The sequence below is a fragment of the Coturnix japonica genome, chromosome 9 (genome assembly GCF_001577835.2).
Source record: "Coturnix japonica isolate 7356 chromosome 9, Coturnix japonica 2.1, whole genome shotgun sequence".
NCBI lineage: Eukaryota > Metazoa > Chordata > Aves > Galliformes > Phasianidae > Coturnix > Coturnix japonica.
Window position 1 is genome coordinate 10,412,688 of NC_029524.1, and position 15,337 is coordinate 10,428,024.

Here is a 15,337-nt window from a genome sequence, read left to right on the forward strand (position 1 = left end):
TTAAGCCACTACTCCCATTACTCACAGCAAAGACTTGAAGTCATGGCTGCAAATAACTACATGAATACAAGAGGAATGCCTTCAAAGCTTTGTACGTTGCAAAATAAATGAAAACTTAATAGAGCTCAGTTTGCAAAATACATGTCAATTTTACAACTGTGGCATAAAGAGCTGCAGTTCAGCCAAATGATCATCAACATGACTAGAAGTTTAAACTGGACATCACAGTCATTAAAAAAAATTCAATGAAAGTGAGAGGTAAGGGATGGATGCAAAACAATAGTACCATTTTTAAATGACAAAAATAGAGCCTTGAGTTATAATAGAAACCAGAGCTAAAAGTTGAATGCCAGCTATTTTTTTTTTGTTTTGTTTTGTTTTAAGCTTTCATGTTGACCTCTGCTCTACGCAAACTTAAATCTGTTTTACATCAGAAGCTGCAGGGACATGGGAGTACATGGGAAAAGAATATGTCTGGCAGCTTAGTGAAGGACCAGCTAGATTTCCTGAGCTCCAGTGGGACTGGTGACATAACTAAAAAGCAACAAACAGCAGGTGAAAGGAAGGATTTAAATATAAATAAGAACACTTTGAAGCCATAGGATTGTATTGATCACATTCACATTTACAAATCAAAGTCACAGGTTTTTTAAGAAAAATATATAACTAAGTAAGCATCTAAGACCCATAAAATACCAAGAAAGAAAAAATATATAGAGATAAAAATATATATTAGAGAAGAGTAAAAGCATGGAATAGTGTTGATAAATACTCCCTGCCCAAAAAACATAAGTAAAATCAACTAACTGCCCTATTTTCGTTAATTAAAAATTACTGAATTATTTAAGGATTTCTGACTGAATTAAATATTGAAGACACATCAAGATTTGATGAGTGATGTGATTGGTGGTCTACACAGTCATTAAGATCTGCCTGCCCATTTGGACCCAAATTCAGCCTCTAATTAGAAAAACAATCAGAAATTCAGTCCCACAAACTCAGTATATACATAACTTCATGGTTAGTATGGTTAAAAATTCCAATTTAAGAATTTACCCTTTAATAAAAGAGTTTACTCCCCCTCCCCCCCCAAGTATTCAGTATATACAAATTCAGTATATACATAGAGACTATAATCAATTAAATGGCCATGGTTTAACACTTAGGATTCACTGTCCTACTAAAGGTGCTGTTCACGCTCTGTCTGTAAGATCAGAGTTCAAATAGCAGTACATTCAATCTGGAAAAAAGTGGTGGTTACAATAGCATAGTAATAACAGTTGTAGATAACAATCTGAAAAGCTGAAACCACTGAAACATGATGGTTTGCAGTTAGAAAATATTTGTGTGTTTTACCAGAAAGTAACCTATTACCCTGCCACCAGGGAAAAATAAAAATCCACTGGGAAGACACAAAATTAGATCACAGTTCCCTTAAATAGAAAGAAATCCAGTCTTGCTGAACACAGATGTGATCATTCAGATGGTATTTCTATCAGTTCTTTCATTTAAAACTCAACTTAATGCTGCGTTAGCAATTTCCCCTTAACAAACACCAATGTGTATGTTGAAGCTGGCTTGGAGAAGCAGGCCCATTATAAGGTCCCTCTATGTGGAACCCAAAATCCCATGCTGAAAGCAGAAGCATGGAGTCACCCCCTTATCTTTAGGCAGGTTGCTGAGGTTATGAAGGCTGTAAGAGTCTTACCAGTTCATGAAAGATGTCCAGTTTGCCACTTACAGTGCCCAATAGTGGATGCTTGGGTATTAGTGCAGGAGAGAAACAAACATTTGGTGACTTTTCCCCAGGAAACTCTTCCATCTTCCAAAGATCTGCAGTGTAGAGACTTCCAATTGGCAGTTTTTGGTAGATTTCTCTTCCATGAACTTCTCCCATTAACAGCCAGTACACCACAGCATGTGAGGACATCACAAAGTAATAACCTGTCAGTGGGAAATTATTAACTCTCCTACAGAAAGGGCATGGTGTGGAGTTTGTGGTGCACTGTGGTCTACTCTGAGTCTGCAAACACTGCCTTCATTAAACACATGCCTTTGATACCAGAAAAAACAGTAGGCACTTCATGCTCTCCGTTGTAGTCACAGTCCTTGAAATGTTTCTTGTATCTTTGCTGCATATCTTCCAATCCCTATTTCCTAGGCTGAAGAATTTGGCTTTTTGGCCTGTGCAGCCATTCTTTGTGTAACCGATGTGAAATCAGAACTCCACACATCCAGGATTGCTCTCCTGCTGATTTTCCATGGAAGGGATGGGAGGAGGAGGTTCACACATCTTCACCTCATATTTAAGGAATCACCTGCTACAGGTTGAATCATTCTCAGATTATTTCCGGTGGCTTTCTTTCTTTCTTCTAGAGAAAAGAGTGAGCCTTTATGACTCTTCTTCTTTTAAGACCTAATTTAGATGCCAGGTTGGTGTTTTAAAGATGACAGAATTATATCAAATCTTACTAAATTTATCAGGTGAAGACTGGGGTGTTTTTGTTTAGCAATAGAGAAAAAGTTATGCTATTAATGGCTCCAATTTGACAGTAGTTTCTTTTCAGTACACGAAATGAGAAAAATGAGAGCCAGTTCATTACAAAAATAGTGGAAGTTTTAATAAGGGAAATGTAGGCTGAATCCTACAAGTATATGTGAGAAATGAAATGAATGAAAATGCAACATCAAAGAAAGATGAGCGGGGAACAGAGTGCAGAGAAACATGTAATGAGCCTAGTCAGAGTAACGTCCAAGATAATTGGTTAAGGATTACAGCACTTGGGAACTGGTATCCTACAACAGAAGTAGAAAATAGACTGAAAAGAACAAGACCCAGTCAATCTATAATCATGTTATAAGGACCAGAATCATCTCTCTAGTAGAAACTGAGGCTATAATAGGCATAGCATTGAATGTCTCACTTGCAACAGCTTGGAGATTTTAAATAGACCTGACTTGTGCTTTGCCCACAGGTTCCTTCTAAATATTTTTCATTCGGGGCTACACAGAATCTAATAACCCATCAGTGTGAAGTTATTAACTCTCTTAATGGCAAAGGCATGGTGTGGAGTTTGTGGCCTGGTATAAATTCTTGCTGTTTGTGCAGTGCTAAATAAGCCAGTTGATCAATGGTGCTCTGATGATTTATTAACATCGTGCTGCCAATGAGAACTCATGCTGAAACTCAAGATGGATCAAATTTTACTTTAAAATATTAAGGTACCATATCTATAAAGGACATGTAGAAGCGATTGTGTGTTTATCATACATCAACATAGCAAAATACATCTGAATAACAAGGACAGTATCCCTTTCACCTGTTTAAAGCAATGCTAACAGGACTAATAGCAAACAATTGTGTTTTATAATGTTGTCATGCAATTCCACAAAAATGTCTTGATAACCCAGTGTCAGAATCAATATTTATGTTGTGTATTAACTATATTTATTTTTCAAGAAGAGGGGGGGGAAAGCTCTAAATTTAATTTCACTTGGATGTAGGTACATTGCTTTCATATTTCAGTGGGGAAAAAAATCCACATGGCATGAATTCATCAATGAAAAAATCTGAGCGTTATTAAAACTGATGAAACAAAACACAGCAAAAAGAATTTTTCTTCTCTCCAAAAGATTCACAGTGCCACACTGCTCTGGTTGATATCATTATTTCTCAAATTTGATTTATGATTTATGCCTCATTGAGGGTGACACTGCTTGGTACAGATTTATTTAGCAGCTGTCTGCTACAGCACAATACTGTGGTTCTCCTTTCTTTTTATATATACATATATAGTCAGCACTGCAGGGGAAACTGGTCCATAAACAATTGCCAGGCAGCAGAAGTCATTTGGGATACAAAGCAGAGCATGTATTATGAGGATTTCAGTATTTGCTCTGCCATTAACTGTTGTTTATTTTACAGTTCAGACCCTTTAAATATCTGCACATGGTAGAAAAAACTGCATGAGAAATCTAGTGCCATATTAAGAGTTACAATATTTATTACTGTGCTTTGGATTTACTCAGACTTTCATCTGAGATGCATACTGTTAGATAAAGATGGTCAAGTTCTATTCTCCCTACTTCACTAAGAATCTGAACCACAGAGAGACTGAACATCTTCTGACACAACCAGAAAAATCTAATTGATGGACAGACCAGCAGACATAATACTACAAAGAAATATAGTTGACACCGATGGTCAGAAACCTGCATTATGAGCATTGGAAGATACAGTATGCACACGCTCACACATATACTCACAGGTTGCCCTGAAAGTAATGCCTCCTATTTATTTCCATGAAAACTACAATAGCTACAAAGAGCACAGTAACACTATTTGATAAATTCTCAGCTACAAAACACTATTTTTCAGCATAGTCATCACCATTAGCTATGCATTTTTACCAGCAGATAACAAGAGCCTGCATGGTGCACTCATAACAGTGGAGGTGACTCACTTTCACCACTGCTGAAAAGCACCACTCACCACCTCACTGTGCTCAGACCACTGTTTGTTCTCCATAAACATTCAGCAAGTACATGGATGAATGTTTTTGGTTTTTTTTTTTCCCCACATGGAGAAATTCAAGAACGCACCTTTGGTCCATTCACACTTCTTTGTCAGATACTGTTCTGCTGCCATCTGGCACATGGCAACAACACGTACAAGGACATTAGCGGGAAGGTTTAGCCTCTACTGCCACACCACCAGTATCCACTTCTGATGTCGTGGGTCAACATAAAAAAAAAATAGGAGGCATAGTTTACACTGTTTTGACTTGAGGGATTGTTGACAAATCATGTGAACAAAGCACACCTGAGACATTCCCCTGCTGAGGACTGTGGCCAAGTCGATGTTTAAGTCTAATATAGACCATGAGAAATCTAGCCCTCAACACTGTCCAAATAGCCCAGAATTTCAAAGTCTGCAGAAATGATAATGAACAACTTTCAGAGGTTCGCATGTGCACATGGGGCTTTTTATACAGAGCTCCTTTCCAAAGCAGGTTAAGGAACCCAATACTCTGTAGATTTAGCTATTGAGGCTTTTTAAAAATCAAAGAATATAGAAGCATCACTTAACAGTTGAAGAGGATTTAGGACCAATTTTTAGTCCCTTATGCAACCAATTGCTACCATGTACCTAATAAAATATAGTAGAGAATTTGAGTTGATCTGCAGGCACTATAACTTGAACTTCAAATCTAACTAAATACAAAAAGTAATAAATTATAGCAAGTTATCCTTGCTTTTTAACTGGCATTCCAAGTCCATTTGCCTTTCTAATGCATTTTGAAAAAGATAAATGCGCAACACTTAAGCTGCACATAAGCTTCTTGTTCCTTTATATTATTTCCTATAAATAAAAATATAAATGCTTTTGGTCATGCAATTTGATCTTTGAGTACATGGTACAATAAATCTAGTCACAATCCATTTCCCTTAAAAACAAATATGAATTTTTTAAAAAAAAATCCAGGGCAAAAATGTTCTTTCTTAGCGCATAAACACCTTATAATGTGAACAGCCATTTAGCCCAGAAGTAAAAATTGCGTACTAAGTAGATACATGCTTTTCAGAATAAAAGTTTTTGGGCAGGAAAGTCTGTGAGATAGAGTTGATCTATTGTCAGCTCACTGTGCCATGCAAGCTTTACCTGTTACTTTTGTATTGATTGCAGGCAAATTTGATTGTAGTCTTCTGTAGAAAACCCGAAGGTAAACCATCCTTCTCTTATATATGCCACAGGAAAAGTCTCTGGTCCCATTGGCTTTCTTTTTTTCCTTTTTCTTTTTATTTTTTGTATATGCACATGGATGCTACAGTATATATACTAAATAGTATATATACTATGAAGCCACCTCATCACAGGAAATTCCTTAAATTGTAACCAGCACAAACACACTTTGAGTTTAGCCATCATCACCTGTCTACCATTGTTTTGACTATTAAATATATTGAACATATTAACACAAGCTGCAGTCTAAGCACTAAGAGCATGTAGAGAGAGATGTTTACTTTCCATACATAGTGGTGTTTAGGATAAAAATAAGTCAAAGAAAAATTAAGAATCAAAAATAGAAGAAAGGATTTTCATGAACAGGATCAAGTAAGTAGCACACACAGGAACGACTGCATTCTGTGATGATTACTCACTCTATTTTGATCTCACATCCTCTGCTTCGGACTGGAAACATTCTTAGACTCTAATTGAAGTTTCCAAAATATAGTCTTCATCAACATCAATTCAAGAAATCGTCATCTAAAACAAGGTGATAAAGTTGGTATTTATATCTATCAGGGGACTGACTACAGATGATGAAAACAACCATCTCAAAAGGTATAATTCTCTGCCACAGTGTATATCAGTATTTTTCTTAATTATTTCTGACATTTTATCTATTACTCCAAGGACTTTTTCAGAGGGTGGAAATAAAAGGGAAAAATGGTTTTTGTGCCACAGATGAAGAAATACATCTTCTGTAAGTAATTCCCAGAAGAAATCTTGGAAATCTTATGGGGTCAGGAAATAGGTAAGAAAATAACATTTGTCACCCTTACTGAATTGATCATCTAAACTTAGAGTAGCACCAGTGACTTATCTGCCACTCCTTAGGCAAGAAGAAAAGTGAGAATGCAGAAGTATATGGGGAAAAAAGAGCCCTCTGAATGTTTCCCAGTCGACTGGAAACCTAAAGATTTTGTTCCTCTGGCTACTTATATCCTGTTTTCCCACAGTTGATGTTCTTTCACTTCTATTATTAAAAATCCTACAGCAAAAGTGAATAACCATACAGTTTAACTTATAGCAAGGATATGAGTGCATCAAGTTTAGGACCAGCAAATAATGAATGAAAGTGGCCAGGAGAAAAACTTTCAAGCTAATGAGCTACATAGATGCAAGAAGAATGGCCAATGAGCAACATCTACAGAGAATGCTAAGATAAGACAATTCACCGGTAGGTAGCCAATGAGACCAAAAGATACCTTCAAAAAAGGACTTGAAAAAGCTTGTTACATGTCACTGTAACATCTGACATAAGTCTGATGCAGAATGGACAAGTGAGTTATGAAGAACAACTTGTCGCAGTGCCCTAGAGAAACTGCAAAGCACAGTTGGCTGCCCAGCTTAATGACATCATTATTAAACTCAATCAGTGTAAATAAAACAGGCCATAGAAGACTTGATCTTAATGTTATCTTAAAAACTTGGAAACACTGCAGCTGTCACAGAGCACTATACAAAATACTCATCTGGTTTCCAGCCTTGGAGCGAGTTTCTGTACAGTCTTCTCTCACCCACTGAATCTTCCAGAATCCTGTGTTGATCACCGACCAGAATGAACATAATGATCAAAACATGCGTTTCACAGAGTTATTGGACCTCTTTTATCTTGTATCACATGGACACAAATTAAGCTAACGGCACTACATGGAAGCTTCTAAGTTCAGAAATACGTAGCTATAACATCATTGTAACAACTTAGGACATACCAGGAGCATGTCAATTATTCTGTAATAAACAGAATGAAACATTAACTTTCAGATATGTGTTAGTCAGGTGGTTTATCCTTATTGTACACTCAGTGAGAAATGAAAAATGCCTTTTCCCCCTTTTCTTTCTAGCATTGGCTACATGGTGGCCTGCCCTTAAGAAAGCATTTACTGCCTACTTCTGAGAGATAGAAGAGGAAGGGTGAGTGATTTTCATGCTCTCGCACTCATTGTAGACTGTTTAATTTGTCAGGACTACTAGGCCATGGTTTTGTGCTTTGACAGGTTTTTGTTATTCCTGCTAATCCCATTTCTGTTGTGTAATGTGCGTGGCAGCATCTGGTGACAACAGAATAGAACACCTAATTGTGAATGAATACAGAGCGCCCTGTTCTGCCACATTGCCTGTTGCACTATTTTTGCATTTTTATGGCTGAGGGTGGGCTTCCAGGAGCTGCAAAGCAGACAGCCCATCGTTGTAATCAAATTTGCCATTTGCATGTGTGTGTTCTCAGCAGCCTTCTTATTTCTATAGCCCTCAGGATTCCCTGAGTTTGGCTTTCTGGCTCCCTCTTCTGAGAGGAGAGGATGATCGTATGTATTTATTAAACAATTGCTCTTTACAATGAAGTTACAATGTGAAACTGATAGCTTTAAGTGCATGTGAGTGTCATTAGAGTGAGCAGAAGGTGAGGTGAGTCAATGCAGTGCCTGAATGATGGCTGCTGCCCCCACCCATAGCATGGCTTCATTCACTTGATAGACACGAGGACTCCTCACTAACTGAGCATCTATTTTTTCAAGACCCTATTCCCCTTCACCAGTCATTGTGTACAGGGTGTAGAGAGCAAGTAAGAGAGTTATGGGCTATGCTCAGCGTTGCTCTTGTAGACACACTTAGCATCCGGTAGAGTACTAGTATAATGACTATAAATCTCCCAAAATATTAAGACTAGGATATCTGTTTTTAAGCTGCGGTCTGGCAAATTTCAGAGGAAGGGGTTTAGTTCAATACCTTTAAATCCGCCTGACAGCAGATTACTGCTTTAATCAAATTCTTGGATAAATCCTCTACTGGTAGGGTACTGATCAGATGGTTTCATTTCTCTGTGACCAAAACTGGTCTCAGCTAATGTTGTTATTACAGCATAATGCGCTCACTCAGAATGAAAAGTGTTGAAAAACATCCTTTGGGAAGAAGATTGGATGATGGTTGACAAGTGGTATGATACGGCTACCCAGAATACCCACAGATCAGAGCAGTATTGAATTTGACAAAATGGACCAAGGCTATTATTTTGTAGAACACAAATATTTTGAATAGAATGATGAGCCTTTCAATCTAGAGGTTTTCATATATTTTCAGCTTAGATTATTGTCAATTACAAGTATTTCATAACAAGGCCAATAAAATTCACTGCCAATATCAATCTTCTAGAAACTGTCAAAAGATTAATTAAGACAAAGTTCTAAAAACTCAGAGATTCAAAGTGTATGAATGACAACATCAAAGACAAAAACTTTAAGAAGCCTGCCCAGAATTACCAATTAAAATGCAGGATTGAATTTTCTTCTGTAACTCTTTGCACAATTTTTCTCTCAGTAAACTACACAATTCTTGTATGTTTACCACAATAACACAGAATCAAAACACAAAGTGTTAGATGTGGAAACCAAAAAAGATCTAAAGCTGGTATGAAATTTAGCAGATCACTCACATATTTTTCTAACTCCTCTGTATCATAGCATGTTGAATTTACTGTGTTTAAAAGAGGTGGTCAAACAGCAACAGAGAATATGAAAGCAGTTTAAGGACTGAAGCATGAAGCAGCATACAACCAACAAATGAAACTAAGATCTCATCTTATGCTTTCTCATATCTGCTGCAGTTCAATTCTGAAGTGAGTTCTAAGGAAAAATAAGATAGTGTAAAAGCAAAAATATTTATGTACGCTATGCATACAAAATAGACAACCAAGGGAGAAATGTTCCTCCTTATCAAAGACTTGTATTAGATGCATCCTTCTTCTAAGCATCTGTGGACAAGTTCCCCAGAAAAGACGCCTTTCATCAACTACGGATGCTGTTACTCGTTATCATCATCTGTTTATAATCAATGAGAACAGTTGGGTGCTCAGCACTCTTGAAAACTGAACCAATTATTTAGGTCACTAGTTTTTAACCTTTTTCTATTTGTGGGCTCTTAAGCATTTTCCAGTGGACACAAGGCGCTGTTAGAAATTTTGCTCGTGTAGATAGATGCCACTTTATTTGGCACTTACAACAAACTGTCTAGAATTCATCCCTTCCCCTTTCATCCTTTTATGAAAATACTCTCAGCTTCCAAGTTGGAAAAAAAAATGCCACATTAATCAAATAAAGACATTTTCAGCTGAATTAAAAAACAAACAAACAAAGAATACCCAAATCCAACTGTTTATAAGAACCTTGCTATGATATGCAAGTAAGACCTCTGCAGTTTGTATCTAAAAGTCTATGTTATGGTGATTACAGCACAGGAATTTAGACATGATTTTGAACAGAGAAAGAAAGGGAAGTGTGCAGGAAAGCAAAGGACTGCACAAATACCCTACGTTGGTCCTAAGAGTACAAAATAAAAGGTCCCAACTACATCTGACATGTGACTTCACATTTCTAATTGCGCATTAGAACAAATGAGAGACAGATTAGATCTGCCTCAGGAAGGAACATTGGCTGAGACCGGAACACAGCAAGTTTCTGGTATCCCATCTAAAGGTACTTTCCACCATTGCTGGTGACCAGTAGCCATAGAAACTGCTCCTGACACATATCATGAGCAAGGATCACTGAGCCCACAAACAGCCCTGTGTCAAAGCAGAATTGCTACAGCAATCATTAACAATCACAGACTGATAAGAAAACTGTTTGCAAGACCTTAGAATATTTCTAATGACACTGTACTGCTTGTTATAATAATTATTATTACAGGAATATATTTTACTGTCTATCCATTAAACTACTGTGCTGCAGCCACCATCCTAACACAGACTAAGTCACATTTAACAGATCAGACTCTTAGTTTTCTAAGTCTGTCCACCTTTGGCCTCAGCTCCAGCAACCAGTAAATGTATCTGCATCAGTTCTGTGGACGCTTTGGTAATCCCTGGCACAAACTCCCTGGGAAATACCCTGCACCAACAAACTCATCTCACATGTTGGAAGCTGCCAAACTACAGATGGAACACTTCAGAAAAGTACTGGCTGAAAAGTTCCTAAAATAAAAGCAGTGGGGGGAGAGGGGAAGACCTGTCCTGGTTTTGATGAAAAAAATCTTTACTCCTGACTACTGTATTTAAATTAAATCTATTTGCTTTTCACACAGTTTGAATGGATGCTTTTTAATTATTGCTAATTGTTTAAGATATTGTTGTATGCCCCTGAAGATTTAAACAGAATAAATTTCATTCCTTTAAAATCTCTTTCAGCTACAGGCAATATAGTAAGAAGCCCCATAGGTATGGCAGTAAAAATAACCATAAAGACATAAGCATTTAAATGAGGAGAGCATGGAATACTTCCCACTAGACCAAAGAAAAAAGAAAAAAAAAAAAAAAAAGAAAGAAAGAAAAGAAAGAAAAAAAAGCTATGTGTTTTGGAGACACAAGAACCAAACCATGAAACACACAGTTGAAACATTTAGGATGACTATGAAAAAGGTCTATGTTCACTTGTTAAGGAATGCGCTAAGGCAGACTAAAGCATGTGAATGGCCCTTTCACAGGTCACAGATTCTATTCAGTTCTTGGACATTGTTATTATCCTACAGAAATAGATGGCCCTCATTAATATTCTGAACATACCTGAGAGAACATTCTTAAGGAAATCATCCTCTGGTGGTTTTGGGTTTGTTGTGTTTTGGGGTTTTGTTTTTTGTTGGGGTTTCTTGGGTATTACGTGCTTTTTGCTTTTAACCAGCAGTAGGTGTTACAAATAGTGTCTGGTTAATAAAGTATAAGCATAGTTATGATGTTTAAATTTGAATAAAGAGTCTACTTTTAAGTATATTTGTTTATGCAAAAATTCAGATTATTATTTTTTATTTTTAATTTTAGTAAACAATTTTGCCATGTAGATTAAAGCTGAACTGCAGTCATTTTGCAAGCAATTATATTCTTGGCACTTTTCTGAACATAATATAACAATTACCACAGCAACTGAATTTTTATCATAGCACTCCAAGCATGCAGTAGGTTAATATCAGTGTTCAGCAACTTCAGATAATATTTCTAAGATGCTAATGTTTAGCCAGTTTCAAATGTAGCAAACAGTTTCTGATATGAACTGAGCTCTGCGCTTTTAAGATAATGTGGTTACACAGGCCCTGATCTTATATAAAGTTGGACTGATGTCCCCCTTACAAGATGCTGGTAATGCTTCATGGGAGTCGAGCAAATCAGAATGCAGCACCAGTTCCATGGCAAGATGAGCTGTGATGGCAAAGTTAAATTTTTAAGTAACATAATGCACTACAGAACGAGGCTAGGATCCCGTCTCTGCTATGGTGTCTCATAAAGCTTGTCTGTCTACATCATCAGCTTTGGAATGCATGAGCTATCACCGAGTGTTTGCTCAGAACCCACCGCTGCCCTGAAATTATGTTGTTACTAACCTGATCTATGCTGGATTTTAAAGATACACAGTTTAGTTTCAATTGTGTGACTCCCGCTGAGTGAACTCAAAAAGAAATAACCTCATTTTTTGAGGCTTGGTTCTTCTCCCAGCTGACCCTCATGGGAATTTTGTTGTTGCCTTCACAGAGAGTAGAAGCAGGCCCAGAAAATGGTTAATCTCCCTAAGTCATCTGAGCTGTGCCACCATGCTTTGGATTCAGGACACTTCTTTGACACAGCGACTTGATGCACTTCTCTTAAATTTCTGGATGGCATACAAATATAGATAAAAGTAGATGCCTAATTATCACATCTATTCCTAAGGCATGCATGGAGGGAGGCAGTAAAGAGGAGGGGAAGTCTGTGAGTTACTCCCACACAGAAATCCTCTGTGTGTCAGTGGGTGAATAGACACTACTTAAATCTATTGTGCATAACCGTTGTAGAACAACAATTAGCTGAAGCAGAGAAGAAACCGTACTAGAAGGGCAAATATCAAAATACCTCTCTACTGAAATATTTGCAGGTAGTCATGTAATTCAGCCACATAATACACCCAGAAACAGTGTCAAGTGTTTTGTACTCAAACCTTAATATGGCATATGTAGAAAAAAAAAATCCCATTGAAGTAAATAGACCTATTCATTTCAGAGACAGCGAAAAAGAGACGAACTTTCTTTGTCTTGCCACTTTAGAGCCCCTTGATAGCATTTTCCTTTTTTATTGTCTTTTAGATATAGATGCCCCTCTGCTTAAGTATCACCAAAGCTACTAGTAACAAATACCTAAATATATAACAGATGCGTAAGTGCATCTTGGGATAAATACATTATGGACAATTAACTGTCATCATACCCCTCAATTACATTTTCACCCGCTCCTGTAGTGTACACCTGTGGCTTGTTAGTAATGCAGTAAGTGTTGTAAAGCAACTCTAAGGTTCAAAGGTAGCTCTGCAAAAATCTGTTTTCCTCTTTCCTTAAATGTGCATTACATAAATGCAGAAACAGAGAAACAAACAGAAAAGGAAAAGAACGCCATCTCTTCTTTTACCAGCAGACACTGCTGATCAAGTGGAAATTTAAAATTTTCCTGCTATGTCACAAAGGAAAGAAACTTTGCATAAAGTATTGAACATGATTCTAATTTCACTATGGTAGAAAGCAGCAGAGAAGCAGCAGCTCTCTTTGGTACACTCTTAACATTATTTCCTATCTCAGTTGTGCAGGGGCAATGTAGTAATAATCACACACAGCATTTGAGAAAATTCTGTAATGCACATCATTTCTGGTCGAAAGTAAAAGAAGTTCATAGAATCATAGAATCACAAGGTTGGAAATGGCCTACAAGATCATCTAGTCCAACCATCCTCCCATTACTGTAGCTACAACAAACCACTAAACCAAGTTAAGTTGTTGGAAGCACAACTAAAACTGATACATATCTATGCTACAGTATAATTAAGTCTGCAGCTCTGCAAAATTGGTATTTGTATAAGTTAAACTAGCTATCGGATATCCTTACTATAATCACACTTAAATCCATAATAGTTCCTGGAAGGATTATTTGTTATTAAATATGTGAGTAGCATAATTCAGTAAGCTCTGTATATGACACTGATGGAGTGCCTGCAAAAGAAAAATATTAAACAAAAATATACAGCACAAATGGTACTATAATTGTAGCTAGAGGCAAATCCAGTGTAGAAGTACCTCTCTTAGTTGATATCCCAGTTGCATTAGTACATTTGTGTTTCTGATGTATTTCGTTATATTTTGTTATATATGTATCAGTCCTATCCTGTATTTTTCCACCCTGACTTACTACCTCCTTTAGCACTTCTGGACTCCCACATTAATTATTTGGGAAAGGAAACAGTAAGTCAGAGGCTTTTCTGAGCTTCAGCATGACATGAAGTGTTCTTTGCGAAAGTCCACAGATTCTGGCATTCCCATCACTGTCCCAGTATTCAAGGAATCCTACCCAAAGCCTCACCTGCCAGAGTCCAGATGACCAACTCCACCAGGAGGCTGGCTGGAGCACTTAGGCTGTGTCAGGCTGGGATATCCATCCCATCCACTCTCCTCTCTGCAGAATCCCCCACACCCAGTTCCAGCCTCAGGGCAATGAGGACACAACCATACCCCTGAGCGCTGCACCCATACCTGTGTTCCACCAAGCAAAGCTGTTCTCACTGAACTACCTCATCAGACAGAAGAAGGAAATATCATAATTGCTTATCATTCAAGACTTTTTCCAAATACAGGACATAACTCATCACATCCCTGATACTGATCCAAGCCAGGCTATTAGGAATTGCCAGCTTCAATATAATGCTTTCTATCTGATCTCAGTACTGATGGGTCGAGTCATAAATATAAATAAAACAAATCTCACTCCTAGAGTGTGATTTCCTGTTGGGACAGTGACAGTGAGATATTTACCTACTTACCAGTGCATTTCAGCAGAGGTTCTTAACAACAATTCTCTTTTTCCTTTTAGCAAAATAAACCCTTCTTTTCAGGTCTTCACGTACCCCCTCTCAAATTGTCCAGAAATTAAAAGTTGACAGCTTAATCTGTGTAATGAGCAGTGGTGGCAGGTGACACTTGTACAGCTTTTGGTAGCTCCCTTTAATCACATTGTTTGTTCTTGCTCATCTTTTAAATGGCCTGCTCATCTTTTAAATAAAGGTGGAAGACAGGACAGTGAAACATTTACAGATAACATTCAAGAGCATCATTTCATCCTGTCATTAGTGACATACTTGAGAGACGCTATATTTATTCATAGGCAAGAATCAAGTATGCACAGTTTGACCAAGAATGACTCATGGACTGTCAAATGACAATATTTCATTGTGCTCTAACAGTCCTGAAAAGAACTGGGGTGGCTGACTGCGCACTAACAGCCATTGAGCAGTCAGCATAAGCTGAAGTGAAGAGCTTTATCATCTTACTTTACTAGAACCACGGTCTCAACAGAGTTTAATCATGGTTGGATGGCACAAAACCAAATACAGTCTGTCTTGCTGAGCAATGACTGTCAGCTAACTTACCTTTTTGCGACCATATACAAACAATATCTCTAAATGAGTACAAGAAAGAGCAAAAGAAAAGATAAATACAAATATTTAAAAAGTATTAGCATTATCATATGGGGAACAATATCTAGCTGAAAAAGAA

At 37.4% G+C, this 15,337-nt stretch overlaps 1 long non-coding RNA gene across 1 annotated transcript in view; it reads right to left on the minus strand.

The window, feature by feature from the left end:
• LOC107318292 overlaps positions 1-15,337 on the minus strand; it is a 108,135-nt gene that overhangs the window by 73,588 nt on the left and 19,210 nt on the right. Inside the window, exon 6 of the long non-coding RNA XR_004308396.1 lies at positions 14,605-14,824. This is a non-coding gene — a long non-coding RNA (uncharacterized LOC107318292). The remainder of the gene's footprint in view (positions 1-14,604; positions 14,825-15,337) is intronic.